Genomic DNA, 15,231 nt, shown 5'->3' on the forward strand with positions numbered 1-15,231 from the left:
ACAGCTCAGACAGGAAGCTAACAGCATGAACACTTCAAGTTTCCAGTGATGTCAGGAGGAGGAGGAAGAGACTGTGATCTATGCACGTCCCACATAGGCTAAAGACCTTGGGAATTCCTTCTCAGGTAACTCCTCAGACTGGGCTGATAGTTTGGCTGGGTATCAAATTCCAGAGTGAAAATCATTTTCCTCAGGATTAGCACAGGTCATGAGTTTTATGCTTCGTGTGTGTGTGTGTGTGTGTGTGTGTGTGCGCGTATGTGTGTACTCATTGTACAATGTACATTTCTGGTGTGGGTATACATGTATCTAAGTGTGTACATGGAGATCAGAGGTCAACACTGAGTGTCTTCCTTTATTGTTTTTGAGACAGGGTCTGTCACTGAACCTGAAGTTCACAGAGGAGGCTAGGCTGGCCAACAGTTGAACCCTGGGGCACCTCCTGTTCTCACCTTCTCCAGCTCTGGGATTACAGGTGTGTGGAGGTATGCCTGGCTTTTCCCATGGGTGATGGGCATCAAACTCAATCCATGCTTTTGAGGCAGTGGCCCTAGAGCTTTCCCTTACTGGAATCGGTGTAAGACTGTTCTGCACTGTCCCTCAGAAGTGTTCTGCTGACAGCTGTGAAACTTGGTCAGTCATTTGTTCAGGGCCAGCCTCTTACTCTTTATTTCCTCCTGGAATATTGAGTTCCTGTATTTACTCTGTAATTTTGTTTTCCTTTATTGTTTATTTAACCTTTTGTTTTTTTAAATCTAATTCCTAGGATGTATGTGTATCTATAAAATATTTTATATCTGAGCTGAGCGGTGGTGGCACACGTCTGCAATTCCAGCACTTGGGAGACAGAGGCTGGCAGATCTCTGAATTTGAAGCCAGCCTGGGCTACAGATAAGCCCAGGATAGTCAGGGCTACACAGAGAAATCATGTCTCAAAAAACCAAATATATATATTTTAATTTTAATTTTATATATACATATATATATAATGTATATACTAATATAATATTAACTGATATTTTGATCTAGTTCCTGGGACACACACACACAGAATCACTGACAGGTGTGGTGGCCCACACCTTCTAGCTCAGCACGCTGGAGACTGAAGTAATAAGATCCCTACAAGTTTGATACAAACCCGGGCTTCATAGTGAGTTCTAGGCCAGTTGGAACTATAGAGTGAATTGTACATCAGCCTGGTCTGCAGAGCGAGATCCTGCCTCAAAAAGCAAATAAATCAGTAAAATAAGACAGAAAATACAAATATTTTTAATTTAAAAAATTTTAAATTTCAGCTATTTAAGTACATATATAAGACATATGTGTTCGTATGCATTTATATGACATATAAGTCCCTGTCATCTGTCTGCTTGCCTATCTGGCATTTGGGGGAGAGTCACATGTACAAAACAACACAAAAGTGTTACCTTTTATTTCTCTCCTTTTTCTTTCTTTCCTTCTTTTAGCGTTCTTTTCATTTTGAAGGCAGAGTCTCCTGTAGCTCAGGTTGGCCTCAAATTCCCTAAGTAGCTCAGGCTAACCTGTACTCTTGATCCTCCTGCCTCAGCCTCCCAACTGCTGGCATCAGGTTGTGCCGCAAAGCCCAGCTCTTTCTGTAGCTTTTCTGGATTTGTTGATGCGTTACTTTCTCTGGCCCTGTGCCTCCAATGTTTATGTCTCTGATATTCATCCTGTTACTAGTCCTGCATCCCTCCACTGCCCACCATTTGTTACTAGTCCTGCATCCCTCCACTGCCCACCATTTGTTACTAGTCCTGCATCCATCCACTGCCCACCATTTGTTACTAGTCCTGCAACCATCCACTGCCCACCATTTGTTACTAGTCCTGCATCCATCCACTACCCACCATTTGTTACTAGTCTTGCATCCATCCACTGCCCACCATTTGTTACTAGTCCTGCACCTCTCCACTGCCCACCATTTGTTACTAGTCCTGCATCCATCCACTACCCACCATTTGTTACTAGTCCTGCATCCCTCCACTACTCACCATTTGTTACTAGTCCTGCACCCCTCCACCACCCACTACTTGTTACTAGATCTGCATCCCTCTACTACCCACCATTTGTTACTAGTCCTGCACCCCTCCACCACCCACTACTTGTTACTAGATCTGCATCCCTCTACTACCCACCATTTGTTACTAGTCCTGCATCCCTCTGCCACCCACCACTTGTTACTAGTCCTGCATCCCTCCACCACCCACCACTTGTTACTAGTCCTGCATCCCTCTACCACCCACCACTTGTTACTAGTCCTGCATCCCTCCACTACCCTGCTACTTCTTTGTGTCAATTCTATCAAGCACGAGGTTTGGCCTGGCATCTGTTGGCCTCTGCCTCTCTGTTTACCTTTACACTTCTGGGTAGACCATGGGCACCAGAGTTCAGATTTGAATTCTCCCCAAAATCTACATTTTAAAGGCACAGCCTCCTTCTTGTACTATCAGTAAGTAGCAGAGCCTTTAAGATAATGGGCTGGTGGGACCTTTAGGTCAGTGAGGGCAGGGGTTGTGGGATCATGGTCCCTCTTGTCTTTCCAAGGTAAGCCAGCACCTCTGCCTCTCCACATGCGCCCTGCCATGCTGGACTACCAAAAGTCATGAGGCCAACTGATCCTAGGCTGACACCTCCAAAACCAGGAACCAAAGCAAACCTTTCTTTTCTATAAATCGACCGTCTCTAGTCTATTGTTCCAGTAACAGTAGTAGAAAGCTGACGGCCACAGTGCATCTTGTTGCTGGGGAAACCACAGTGTTAGTGACGGCAGTCCCTTAGTTTGGTCATCAGTCATGTTCTCAGTTGGTAGAATCTTCAGGTCTTCTCACTCTGAGATGCCAGCCCCAAGGGAGGGACTACAGATCCCCTGCCTTGCTTGACTTTCCTGTGGTAACTCCTTCCCCAAGCCCATCACTCCACACAGCCCTATGGGTCCTGAAGATCCTTTGGGAAGCTCGCCAACAGAATCCACCCGTGCAAGCTCAGGCGTTGGCTTCTCTAGGGCTGCTACAGCTGTTTCCTCTCTTCACGCCTCTCTGCGGAGTATGCTGAGCTCGCTCTCATACACAACCTTGCTTTTACTTTTTCCGGCCACTTTGATCTTCAGACCTCAACCTGCTTCCCCTGCTGTGGTAGAAGGTAAATGGGGGTCAAGGTAGTAGGCTCAGAAGGAAAGTCTACCTGGCTTCACCTTCTGGGGAGACATTCTCATCTCAAGCACCAGTGACAGGAGGACTTCTCCCCGATGCCTGGCCCGCCCTTCCTGCTGCCCCTACACCTGCCCACCCTTCCTGCCACCTGCTGATTTCTCTCCTTTCTTGGAAGCTGTTTTCCCTCCTCCTCCTCCTCTTGGGAGGACCATAGTGCTCCAATCCAGCTCTACTGTGGCTAACCCCGGCACCCCCGCCCCTAACTTTCACTGTGCTTTTTAGCAGACTGCACCATGGTATCTGCTAGTTGACTGCTCCTTGTGAACCCACAGGCACTTGCTTGGTGGCAGTTTCTTGCACTGCTACCAGCTGCTCAAGTCCTTTGCTTTGCAAATGTCTCTAGTTTTCCCAGTGACTCACCCTGACTGGCCCAGAGCTTTTACAGTTTCAGTGGTCCTACACACACACACACACACACACACACACACACACACACACACCACACACCACACACACACACCACACACACACACCACACACACACACACACACACACCGCGTCTCCAGTTACACTTCATAATGATGTCAAAGGGTCTTATAAAGTGTCCCCCGAGGGACCTCTTCCCCACCTCCTAGGGTGAGGGCATCCCTCCTTCATGACTTTTTCTGAATCAAGTAAGTGTCTACACCTTTGGAAAGCTTACCCGTGGTCTCCTGCCACAGGACCTTTGCATGTGCTGCCTCCTTCCTCACCACCTTAAGTATTAGTTTCCACTTTGATTTTTTTTTTATTTACTTTTGAGACAGGGTCTCTGTATGTATCGGAGGGTAACTTTGGACCTCAGTCCTGCGGCCCCCACATCCCTGGTGATAGGTTTACAGATTTGTACCACCCCAACCAGCTGGCTTCCCTCGACAGGCTCCACGACCGCTTTCAGTTAGCACTTCCTACAGGAAGCCTTCCTGGCCGTCTGCTCTGCTCCATATGGTCTTTTGTCCATTTGAGGAATGAATGCTTCCCAATCCCTCCTGTGCTGCTTTCCACAGCTGGATTCTGCATCCGCCTGAGGACCCAAGTCCCATTTCATCAAGGGGGCTGTGTCTGTGGTCCCCAAGCAAGGGTCTGTCTGTCCCATTCAAGCTAGTCTGGACACAGGGTGGGATGCCAGGGGAGCACAAATCACTCTCACTTTCTGGACTTGAATGGAAATGTCTCCTTTACCCGTCTTTGCAAGCGAGGTGTGGGAGGATGCGTGTGTTTTCCTGATTATTTGCGAGAAATGTCAGTTTTCTTTTTAAGTCCTCTGTTGACTTACGTGTAACAGCAAAGACTGTTCAGAATGTGAGACTATTTTCACTCTGTCACAGCCCTCTACCCTCAGTGCTCAGGAGTCCTGGGGAATCACCTGGGAAGTCCCCAGCCATGTCTGGGCGCGGGAGGAGGGGGTGATCAGCTTAGATGACTCCCAGGGTGAGGCAGGGAGCTCAAGGGAGGACAGATATGGGGCTCGCTGCTGTGGTACAGTCTTCAAGAGGTGCTTTCCACTCTGGGTTTAAAGTGTTGGTGGCTTGGTCTAACCTGGCCGGAAGGCAGCCTGCACTGAGAATCAGCTGGGAAATGGTCAGTACAGAGCTACAGGACAGTAGAGAATGTAAGGGAAACACAGAGGAACCTAGAGATGTGCCTTGACTCCGAGAGACCAAGAAGGAAGAGCTGGGCAAAGTCCCGCCCTCTTATGCATAATCAACGAGGTATCTGTCTTTACTGGATTCTGATACAGGGCGTCTCGGAGCATGCTCCTTTCACTGAGTGAAGTTTAGGCAAACGAAAGGCACCAGTCTTCACAAGACACCACCTTTCCTGTGGTCGTCTGTTGAGCTGCAAACTCCATGGCTTTCTATTCTCCTGCCTTAATACAAAGACCCCAGCATCCCCTCGCCAGACTCTCCCACAAGACACCCCACACTGAACAGAAAATGATGCACAAACACTCAAAGATGTGTGCAGTGCCATAGGCACGAACATATGCAAATTCAGTCCTTTCAAACCAACAAATATGTTGACTAGCATTAAGAACACACACACATACACACATCACATATGCACACGCACACACACTCATACACACATGCATACACACATGCATACACACATGCATACACATACATGCACTGGCACACTCATAGGCACACATGCATGCTCACATGGGTACATACATAAGGGCACACAGCCACAGGTACATTTCACCCATAAAATTCTCCTTTCTAATCTAGACTGTAGAAATAGTTTTGCATAGTTTTTTTTTTAACAATCCAGCTGTTTTTACATTTTCTTTTTTTTCCTGTCCTTGATTATTTGCAGACCCGTGGAATGACAATTATTATTTACAAAGCAAACAAAGTCTTTGGAGTAAGACACTGAGGGCTTTGAGGTTCACTTCCTGTGTGGAGGGAGACTCTGGTTCTGTCCCTGAGACACAGAGACAGGAAGCTCATGACAGGCAGCAGAAATATGCACTGGGAAGGTGTCCTTGTCCTTTGAAGAGAGGCAGGAGTAAGTGAAGAGATTTGGAGAGCCTCTGCAGAATGGAGCTGGAGGGGAAAGGAGATGACTGTCATTGAGGAGCAACCAGCTGCTGAGTTCATGGGCCACAGGGAATGGGAGTGGGACAAGATGACAGTCTGCTGGCTGCACAGTATCCTCAGAGCACCTGAGAACAGGGTTGCCAAGGCATCTCCGAGCTTCTGTGAACTGCCGGACACTTTGCTTTTATAGCCATGTCTTTAGCACAAACCCCCAAGGAAGGTCTCACCTTCAGGGTCCTAAGGGTGGCTTCAAAGCGACAGTTGGTGACTAGAATGTCTGAAGGAGCTCCCCTATTGCAGATTCCTTAGCACCTCTACCTCCACCCCCACCCTGGGCGTAGCAATCCCCAAAGGACAAATGGCAGGCATGGTCTGGGCTGCGAGATCCAGCTGTCAAAGCAGACAGACAGGGACTGTCATACAGGGAGGGTCAGCAGGCTTTAGAGTAAGGGGCTGAGAGATTCCATATGCAGAACTTGCCCAGAGTCCATCTCTAAGGTGGGCTACAAGCAAGGGTGACTATTGACCAACAAGGAAAAGGGAGTATTTAGATAAAAACAAGTGGGGATTAGCCCCCAGGATTTGATGACACTGAGGGGCTCCAAGGGATTGTGGAGTTTCACAGCCCCTCTGCACTTGGGGAGAGACAGACCATTCCCTTGCCTTTCAAGTGGGGTAGGGCAAGCACCAGCTTAGAGGCCATCAGCCATGGATCAACATCTCTCCTGCAGCTGTTACTGGGGGTCCATAGTGAGGAGGGCAGGGATCTAGAAAAGCAACCAAGTTACTTTAAGTTTCTGGAATTGTCCTTTAGCCAAAACGTCAGAGCTCTACACAAAAACAGTCTGACAAAGGCTAAGGAGAATTGCAACAAAATACCTTGTCAATATGAACAAGAATTCCCAGAAGGGATCTGTGTCTGCAAAGGCTGAGGGATTGACTGGTTAGAACAGCCAATCCCTAGAGAGGTAGAAATGTCGCGGAGCCAGTGGCTATCGCCTTACTTCAGACTAACCTCAGCTCCCTGAACAGCCCTTTCTTGCCCACCTCTGTATTAGAACTAATAGATAAAAACCTTTTGAAACCTGTTAACTTAGCAGACAACTAGTCCTCAACAACCCAGAGCTAAGAATGCCATCAAATAGCACCCGAAGCCCATAGAAAAGACCCCCACACCTTACTGTTACCGCTTCTCTGATGTGCCCACCGGTGCATTTTGAACTTGCCTCAATTAATGACTTTCTATGTTCCTTAAAATTATAACCACCCCCCCCACACACACACAAACTGCTTCCATGACAGAACACAGAATTTGGGGGTAACCTAAATGTGTTTTCCTGGGGCATGACCGCTCAAATTTAGCTCTGGAATAGACTATCTCTTATTCTCTGTGTTTTCTGCATAAAGACAAACACCGTGTGGGCCACATGGTGGCTGTATTTTTAACTTGTGTGTGTGTGTGTGTGTGTGTGTGTGTGTGTGTGTGTGTGTGTATGCATGCTCCTGTACATGTGCACACATGTATGTGCATAGGTGAGTGTGTGTGTGTCTTTTAGTTTTGTTTGTCTTTTATCCCTAGTTTATTCCTCTCAGCATCACATTCTTGTGGTTTGCACACGTCTATGCAAATGACGTCATTCTTTTTAAGGCTAATAGGCCACTGTATGGTGTGTGTGTGTGTGTGTGCGCGCTCGAGCGCGCGCGCGTGCGTGTGCACTCGAGTGTGAACATGCGCGTATGTGTGTGCACGTATGTGTTCGTCTTTGGAGACCCTCAGATTGCTCTCGTACATTGGATCTTGGCTGGAGTGAGGAAAGCTATGGTGAACCTAGGTGTGTGTAGGTGACTCTTGGACGTATGGATTCTATTTGCCCTGGATGGATACTCAGTTGTAGGAGTGCTGGGCCACACTGTGGCTATGTTTTTAACTTTTTGTGCATGCGTTTGCGTGCGGATGTGCATGTGGAGGCCAGAGGTCACTGTGCATGACTTTCTCAGTCTCATTCTGTCTTGTTTTGGGAAATAGATTCTCTCACTGAAACTGGAGCTTGCTGAGTGGGCTGTACCTGCCTCCGGTGCGCAGCTAAGACCTTCCTATTTCTGTGTCTCCCAGGGTTGGGGTTACAGATGTGCTGTCATGGCTGGCTTTTCCTTCGATGCTGGGGGGTCTGAACTCAGCCTCTAATGCTCAACCACTGCCCCAGCTTCCACTTTTAGGATTTGGGGAAGCCCCTTCTGTTTTCCATGATGGCTCTACCTCCAATCCCCACCCACAGAGTTAACAGCTTTTCTTTTCTCCACAGCTTGAAGGACAGGCGTCTGCCTTTCTGATAAGAGCCATTCCAGCAGGAGAGGTGCTTTCTCATTGTGGCTTTGATTTGCATTTCCCTGATGACAGTGACACTGGATGTCTTTTTATAGATCCACTGGGCCATTCCTGTGTCTTTCTTAAGAAATGTGTGCTCTGGCCCCGTGTCTGTTTTTAAGCTGGGTTATTTGTTTTTTGCTAATGAGTTCATTGAGTTCCTTAAATACTTGGGTATTACCCCTTTGCCAGACATAGGACTTGCAAGTGCCCTGTTCCATTGAGCAGGCCGCCTCCGCATTCTATTTCCTTTGCTGTGTGGAAGCCTCAGTGTCCCACCCAGTTCCTTCTGTCTGTCCGTCTGTTGTTGAATTTGTAGCCTGTGCTTTGAGGATCACATTTAAAAACATTCACTAGACCTGGTCTAGAAGGTTTTTTTTTTTCCTGTTTTCTTCTAGTAATTTTGTGGTTTGGGTTCTTAAAAATTTGTGATGTGTGTTGAGTTTATTTGGTCTTATCCTAAAAGATAAGGGTCCAGTTTCATTCTTCTGCTCCTACACACTAGATTTTTCTAACAAGATTCAATTTAATTCTATTTATTTATTCATGAGTGTATGTATGTGTGTATGTATATGCATATATATGTGTCTGTGTGTATGTCTGTGTGTGCATATATGTGTGTATAGATGTGTCTATACATGCATGTATGTATATGTAGGTATGTATGTGTAGGTATGTATGCATGTGTGTGTATGTATGCATGTGTTATTTATCTGCCATGGCTCGCTTTACATGGGTTCTGGGGATCTGAACTCAGGTCTGCAAGTTTGTACTTCAAGCACTTTACCCTCTGCGCCCCAACCACTCATCAAAAATACAATCTTCTATTGTGACCCTGGCAATATTGCTGGACAAACCGACTGTAAACACTTGGATTTATTCCTGCTCTCCCTACTCTGACCCGCTGGCCTATAGGACAGTTTGGATGTCAGTAGCCAACCCCCATTGTTACTGTGGTGTAATAGCTTTCTCTGCTATTCCCCATTCCTTAGCTGGGCCTAGGAATTAAACGACATAAGACAGATTAGCAGAAGAAGACAGGCAATGCCTTCAGTGTCTTTAGGTAGTGTAAACCCAAGGAATTATTTAGAAACAAACCTTGGTGTACTTGAGCTGGACATAAAATACAAACATAAAGATGTAAGAAAATCAGTGGCTGGGAGCCAGATGATTGGCTGGCTGTGGGTGTGACTGGGAAGAGGCCTGTGGGTGTGATAACGTTTCTTTGTATGGACTTCTTTAGCTTGACTGCTGGCCCTACCTCGAGGATGCTACTTTCCTTTTGGTGCAGGGATGGCATTGTTCATCAGGGAATTCAGCTGCTGCCTTTAAGAAACAGGATGGCTGCAGAGATCCTTCACCAGTCAAAGCCCTTGTCACGCAAGTTTGAGAGCCAAAATTTGGATCCCCAGAAACCCCAGTACATGCTGTATGGACACGAAGGTTCATTTGCAATCCCAGCCTTGGGAGGTGGAGACAAGAAATGGTCAGAGCAGTCTAGCTGTATCATGAGCTCTGGGTTTGATTGAGAGGCCTTGCCTCAACAAATAAGGTAGGAGATCTCAGGCCTCCACATGCACACACATGCCTGTGTACCCACAACCATGAAAAAATATATATGTGCACATGCACACCACATACACACATGAAAAGAATACATAGAAGCCGGGTACAGGCCAGGGTGATCTTCTTGCACCCACATCATCTTTTACAGTCATGGGAAGCAATTTTTAAAGATAAACCACTATCTGTCTGCACATGTAAACATACACACTTTATAGCACATACACACAGACACGCATGCATGGACACACACTTTATAGCACACACACATGCATGCATGTACACACAATTTATAGCATGCACACACATTCTCATGCATGGACACACACTTTATAGCGCACACACACACAGAGACATACACATGCATGTACACACTTTATAGTACACACACATGCATGTACATACACTTTATAGCATGCACACACACCCACCCATGTATGGACATATACTTTATAGCACACATACACAGACACACACATGCATGTACACACACTTTATAGCACACACATATGCATGCATATATACACACTTTATAGCATACACACACATTCACCCATGCACGGACACACATTTTATAGCACACACACACAGACACACACATGCATGTGCACACACTTTATAGCACACACAGACATACACACATGTACACACACTTTAGAGCACACACACACATTGGGGATTGGCTCTAATGCTTTGTTTTATTTCAGCTCCCAAAAAGCTGCACTTCCAGACCCGAGGGTCCCCTCCCCCAGCTGTCTTCGATTGATCATAAAGAATTGCCAGACAGCCAATGGCTGTGGGTGAGTACCAGAGAGGAGTCAGAGAATGATGCTGAAGACAACCTGTGGTGTCCACAGGGCAGGGCAGAACCCACAGCCCTTTGATATAGTCACCTCCTCTCCGGCTCAGTTGTTCTCCTCAGCCATTTCTCTGGAACCATCTCTGAACGCACTACAGCCAGAGCTGGTCTCAGTTCTGCTTTGGTGGGAAGCCGCCTACCTGGACAGACAATGGCTTCCAGACAGATGAAGCGGCAATAAGGTGCTTCGGAAATCTTTTGATTGGCTCGTTTGTTTTTTTAAATCATGTAGAGAGAGATGGCTCAGCGGCTGAGAACACTGTCTGCTCTTGAAGACCGACCGACCAGATTCGTTCCCAGCACCTACAGGGCAGTGCACAAACATCTCTAGTTCTGGGTCTCTCAGGATCTGTATGCCCTCCAGAGGGCCTCTACTTATTTTCTCTCGTCAAAGGTAGCAACCTTGAGGAATCCTAGGCAGCCTGCATGCAAACTATCAACGAGCCGATTTTCAACTCCTGCAAAAAGTTTGTTTCTAATCAAAACCATTTTAACGATGTCACGGTGAGTTTTACGAATCCGTGCTAATTATGCAAGCAGTTTACTGAGGTTATAGTCATTTCCTGGGACTTTTTCCACAGCCTAATGACAGAGGCAGTTGACAGGGTGTCACCATCACTTTATGACCAATCACTGCACAGGACATAGCAAGTATATTACAAAATGTAAAGGAGTGACATTGGCTAACTTAGTGACCATTTGAAGATGGCTTTTTCATTGAATCGAAAGGCAATTAATCCTCGAGTCACTGGAGGCCACACAGCCAGTGACAGAGGAACCAGGTAGCAACATTGTTCAACTGGGACGGATTCAAGCATAAATCTCTGGGGAACAAATAAATGCACACTAATTCATATTCACATCTTCATGTGTATACTCACTCATGCATATATGCATGCATATGTACATGGGCACACACACACACACACAACACTAACTCTCCTATCACAGAATGAAGCCATGTCCATAGTGAGCCTTCCTATGGGGAAACTGTTAATCTGAGTCCCAGATTTGACTTGTTGACCAAACACATCTTTTCCCGTACAATGTAAAAGTGGGTCTAAAGCACCTTTGTTTTCTAAATGGTGAGAGTACCTCAGGAATATTGTTGGGTGAGTGGCTTTTCTTTGGGAAATAGGAATAAATGTCTTGTCACCCCAGACACAGCACACTGACAGACCAAAGAAAAGATCCCACCCGAGCCAAGATTGGAACCCATGATTTTACGGGCGCTACTCCCAGGAGCATGGGTGATGACTCAGGAAGACTGTACCATTCAGATTCCTTCTGGAACTTGCATGAAACTCCACTGAAGAGTACCCTCTCCCCTAGCACTGGTTCGTTACTTACGTGACCTCCGGAGAGACCTTAAGAGTTCTGTCTCATGACTTCCCTGAGCAGAAAGCAATTGGCTATACTCATAACATCTGTGACACCATCGCAGCAGACACATTCTACCTGGCATGTTACGTGTAGCACACAGCCTCTGAGTAGGACGACCAGTGACAGAATTCCCAACAGCCTGTGCAACATCTTACATTACAAAATCAGTCATCAGGAAGGGATCATAGTCCCTGTCTGCTTTTTCCTGCGAACCAGGCATGTGTTGTCTTTAGCAGTAAGGGTTTACCGTTCAGTTCTAGCACGCAACCTACAGCAGTGGTGATGGCCTGTATGGTTTGTGGGAGCTTTGGGGGTCCCTTTGACTGACAACTCATAGAGAGGCACCCTACCCTCGACATTGGGATTTTTACCCAAGAACATCATGGCTTCTGCACCTTTCCCACCATATGGAGGCTCTTGTGCAATCTCTTCCACTTCTGGCTGTCATTCCCAGTGCACTTTCAACTCTGTGAGACCGTCAAGGGTCAGCATTATGTAATGAAACCGGGCCGAGGCAAGGGAACTCTTAATGAGTCCTACACTTGCAAAGGCAAAAGAATCAGGCTCTGTGAGATGCCAGATCCCTTGTCCTTCTGGACCTGACAGAGCTCTGTGGTCCTCTGTTCATTCCCTCCCTCCACGGTGAAGAGGTTAAGCATTTTGTATCTTTTCTTTGGAGTCGACTTCAGCTCCCAGAGGCCTGTTAAACAGCACAACTTTGCAACGGAAAAGACAAAACCAAACCAAACCTCTGTGGTCTGATAGTAGAAGGGCCCCAAGTGTCTCTGGAGTAACTGCTCTACGGCCAGGGCCGAGCACAGGGTCATCACCACAAACCCCCAGATGGGTCTCTTTCACCTTTGAATCCAACCCCACTCCCCAGGCCTGTGTGGGCATTGTCAGTGAACTGAGTCTTAAAATAAACTGTGCCTGGGTCGCCAAGGTCAAATTCCAGATGCTGAGCACGAACTGGTGAGTGGCAACCACCCAGCCCCGCCCCCAATTTCTTGAGTTCTTACAAAAGCTCTGCTGCAGAGGGTGCCCTGAGAGGAATCTGCTGTGGGTGCTACTCCTTCTGTGTGAAACGGGATGGTAAAACCAATAACACGCTTACGTCTGGAAAAAAAGAAAATGGCAGACCAGCGATACTGGCCAACATGAAGATGACCCTGACCTCAGGGTATTGGCAGGTAGAGCCTTCCATGTGCTGTGGGTTCTGCTGGGATCCAAACCCACATGTGTGAGTCCTGCTGAGATCTACCCTGCCGTGGGTTTGTTTGCTCAGTCCCTCCATCATCAGCCATGGATGTCGAAATTCTCAGCCGAGGTAGAAAAGAGCCGGACCTCGATGTAGGCTCTGCTCAGCTGGAGAGAGCCCAGAGCCTCTGCAGTGTTCCCATCACTTGAGGGAGGAACTTCACTACTTTCCAGGGACTCATGGGACTAGAAGATGCCTCCTCTCTCTGCAGGGTTCCCAGGTGGCCAGAGACTGTGTGGATGTCTGACTAGGTGGCTGTCACTAAGAAAGGGCCCTGATGTACTCTCTGAGCTCAAGATGGCTGATACAGACGTTCTGAGGGAAAGGGTTTGAAATTAATAATCATAGTTACCCCCGTGTGTGTGTGTGTGTGTGTGTGTGTGTGTGTGTGTGTGTGTGTGTGTCTGCGTGTCTGTGTAGGCCAGATGTCAGGGTCCTTTCTCTGTCACTCTCTACTTTATTTTATTTTTTGAGACATTGTCTTTCATTGCACCTATGATTTGCTGACACAGACACTGGCCAGGGAGCACCATCTCTCCCGGGTGCACCCCATTTCTTCACAAAGCACAGACCTCCACCGTGGGCAAACTATTCACAGCCTCCGGCCCCACTTTGCACTCCTGCAGACTATGGAAAGTTTGCACAAAGGGCTTGTAGGGGGGAACCTAAGGACTGTTTATCAGTTGGTTCGTCTGGTCACGTGAGCTTCTATTTGTGTCTACAATCTGTTATCGAACAGTCCGAGTTTAGTTTGTTTTTACAGAAAATAAGCAACAGGATATCAAAGTCAAGGATCGGCTCCAAGATGTATTTTTGTTACAGTGTTCCGATGGGCTTATGTTGCAACTTGACGTTGGGGGGAGCTGCTACAGCACCGGCCCCCACCCTGCTCAGGGACACAGCTGCCCCTCCCCCACCCGGTGCAGGTGGGAATGTTAAGATACAGTCTGGGCTGGGGTGCGAGGCTTTGCCACCAGGGCTGCCACAGATCAGCTGGCAGTAAAAACTGGGCTGGGTTGATAAACGCTCTGTTAGCAGCTGAAAGGATGTGTTAGTTTGTTTGTTTTTTTTTTCTCCCCAGGGACTTAAACAGAACATGAAGACGTCACTGGAGCCCGCTTCTCTTTTGTCATGACCGGTGGTGATGCTCTTGTCTTAAACTGGCTGTCAAGTGGCTTTAATTGCTGTTGATAAGAACTGTGGTCTAATTTGTTCGCTAATTCACTAGCTTATCTTAAAACCTACTTAGTGTTGACTCTGTGCCAAGCTTTGGGGGTGGGGGTTGGAGTCGGGGCAGGAGTTAAGGGAAGGGGAGAAGGGGAAAGAGAACATTATGAGAGACACAGTGAGCCACGGTCTTCAGGTGACCATGACTGAAGCACGCTGATGGAACATACTTAGGATCAGTTAGAAAATGGAACCAAAGGGCCAATGCCCCTAACCAGGGCCTTCTTATCTTGTTCCTGTGGTAGAAAGAACTTTAGCCTCTTTTAGTGTCTTGGAAGCCTCTAATCTAGTTTGGTTTTCGATGCTGGGGGTGGGAGCTAGGCTTTGCGCATGCTATTTAAGTGCTTTTAACACAGTGACGTCCCAGACCAGCTGTCCGTCCTGACCCAGCTCTCTGTTAGAAGAATATTCATCTGCCTGGTGTCCACTGGCCCACTTATCTTGTGATGACCAGGATGTGAGAAATAGTGTCTATGGCATGAGAAAATAATCACAGAACCAGGAATAACATCTAGGAGATAGAAAATGAATACACACTCTGACAAGTCATTTGCCTGCTTGGTATCTTTTTTTTTTGAAGACATTTTTACTTCCTTTTCCAGTTTCACGTGTGTGTGTGTGTGTGTGCGCGCACACTCATGTGCATATGGAGGCCAAGGTTGATGTTGGAAATCATTCTGAATCACTTTTTCAATTCACTAAATGAGTCAGGGCCTCTCAGTAAAACTGACTTGCCTGGCTGCTTTGAGGATCCTCTATCTCTGGAGGGTGGAATCAGAGGCCGGATGCCATGTACACCCTACATTTACATGGGATTTGG

General features: G+C 47.1%; 1 long non-coding RNA gene across 2 annotated transcripts in view; it reads left to right on the top strand.

Moving 5' to 3' along the window:
• The window catches only part of LOC102556322 (uncharacterized), an 18,540-nt gene extending 3,580 nt beyond the window's left edge, over positions 1–14,960 (top strand). The window contains exons 1-5 of one of the 2 annotated variants that reach the window (XR_596641.4): positions 1–125; positions 374–475; positions 9,413–9,673; positions 10,392–10,484; positions 14,266–14,960. The exon at positions 1–125 is cut by the window's left edge and continues 3,580 nt beyond it. This is a non-coding gene — a long non-coding RNA (uncharacterized LOC102556322). Of the gene's footprint in view, positions 126–373; positions 476–9,412; positions 10,485–14,265 lie in introns of both variants that reach the window. The other variant, XR_010059398.1, reaches the window with a different exon arrangement.
• The last annotated feature ends 271 nt before the right edge of the window (positions 14,961–15,231 follow it).

The sequence above is a fragment of the Rattus norvegicus genome, chromosome 17 (genome assembly GCF_036323735.1).
Source record: "Rattus norvegicus strain BN/NHsdMcwi chromosome 17, GRCr8, whole genome shotgun sequence".
NCBI lineage: Eukaryota > Metazoa > Chordata > Mammalia > Rodentia > Muridae > Rattus > Rattus norvegicus.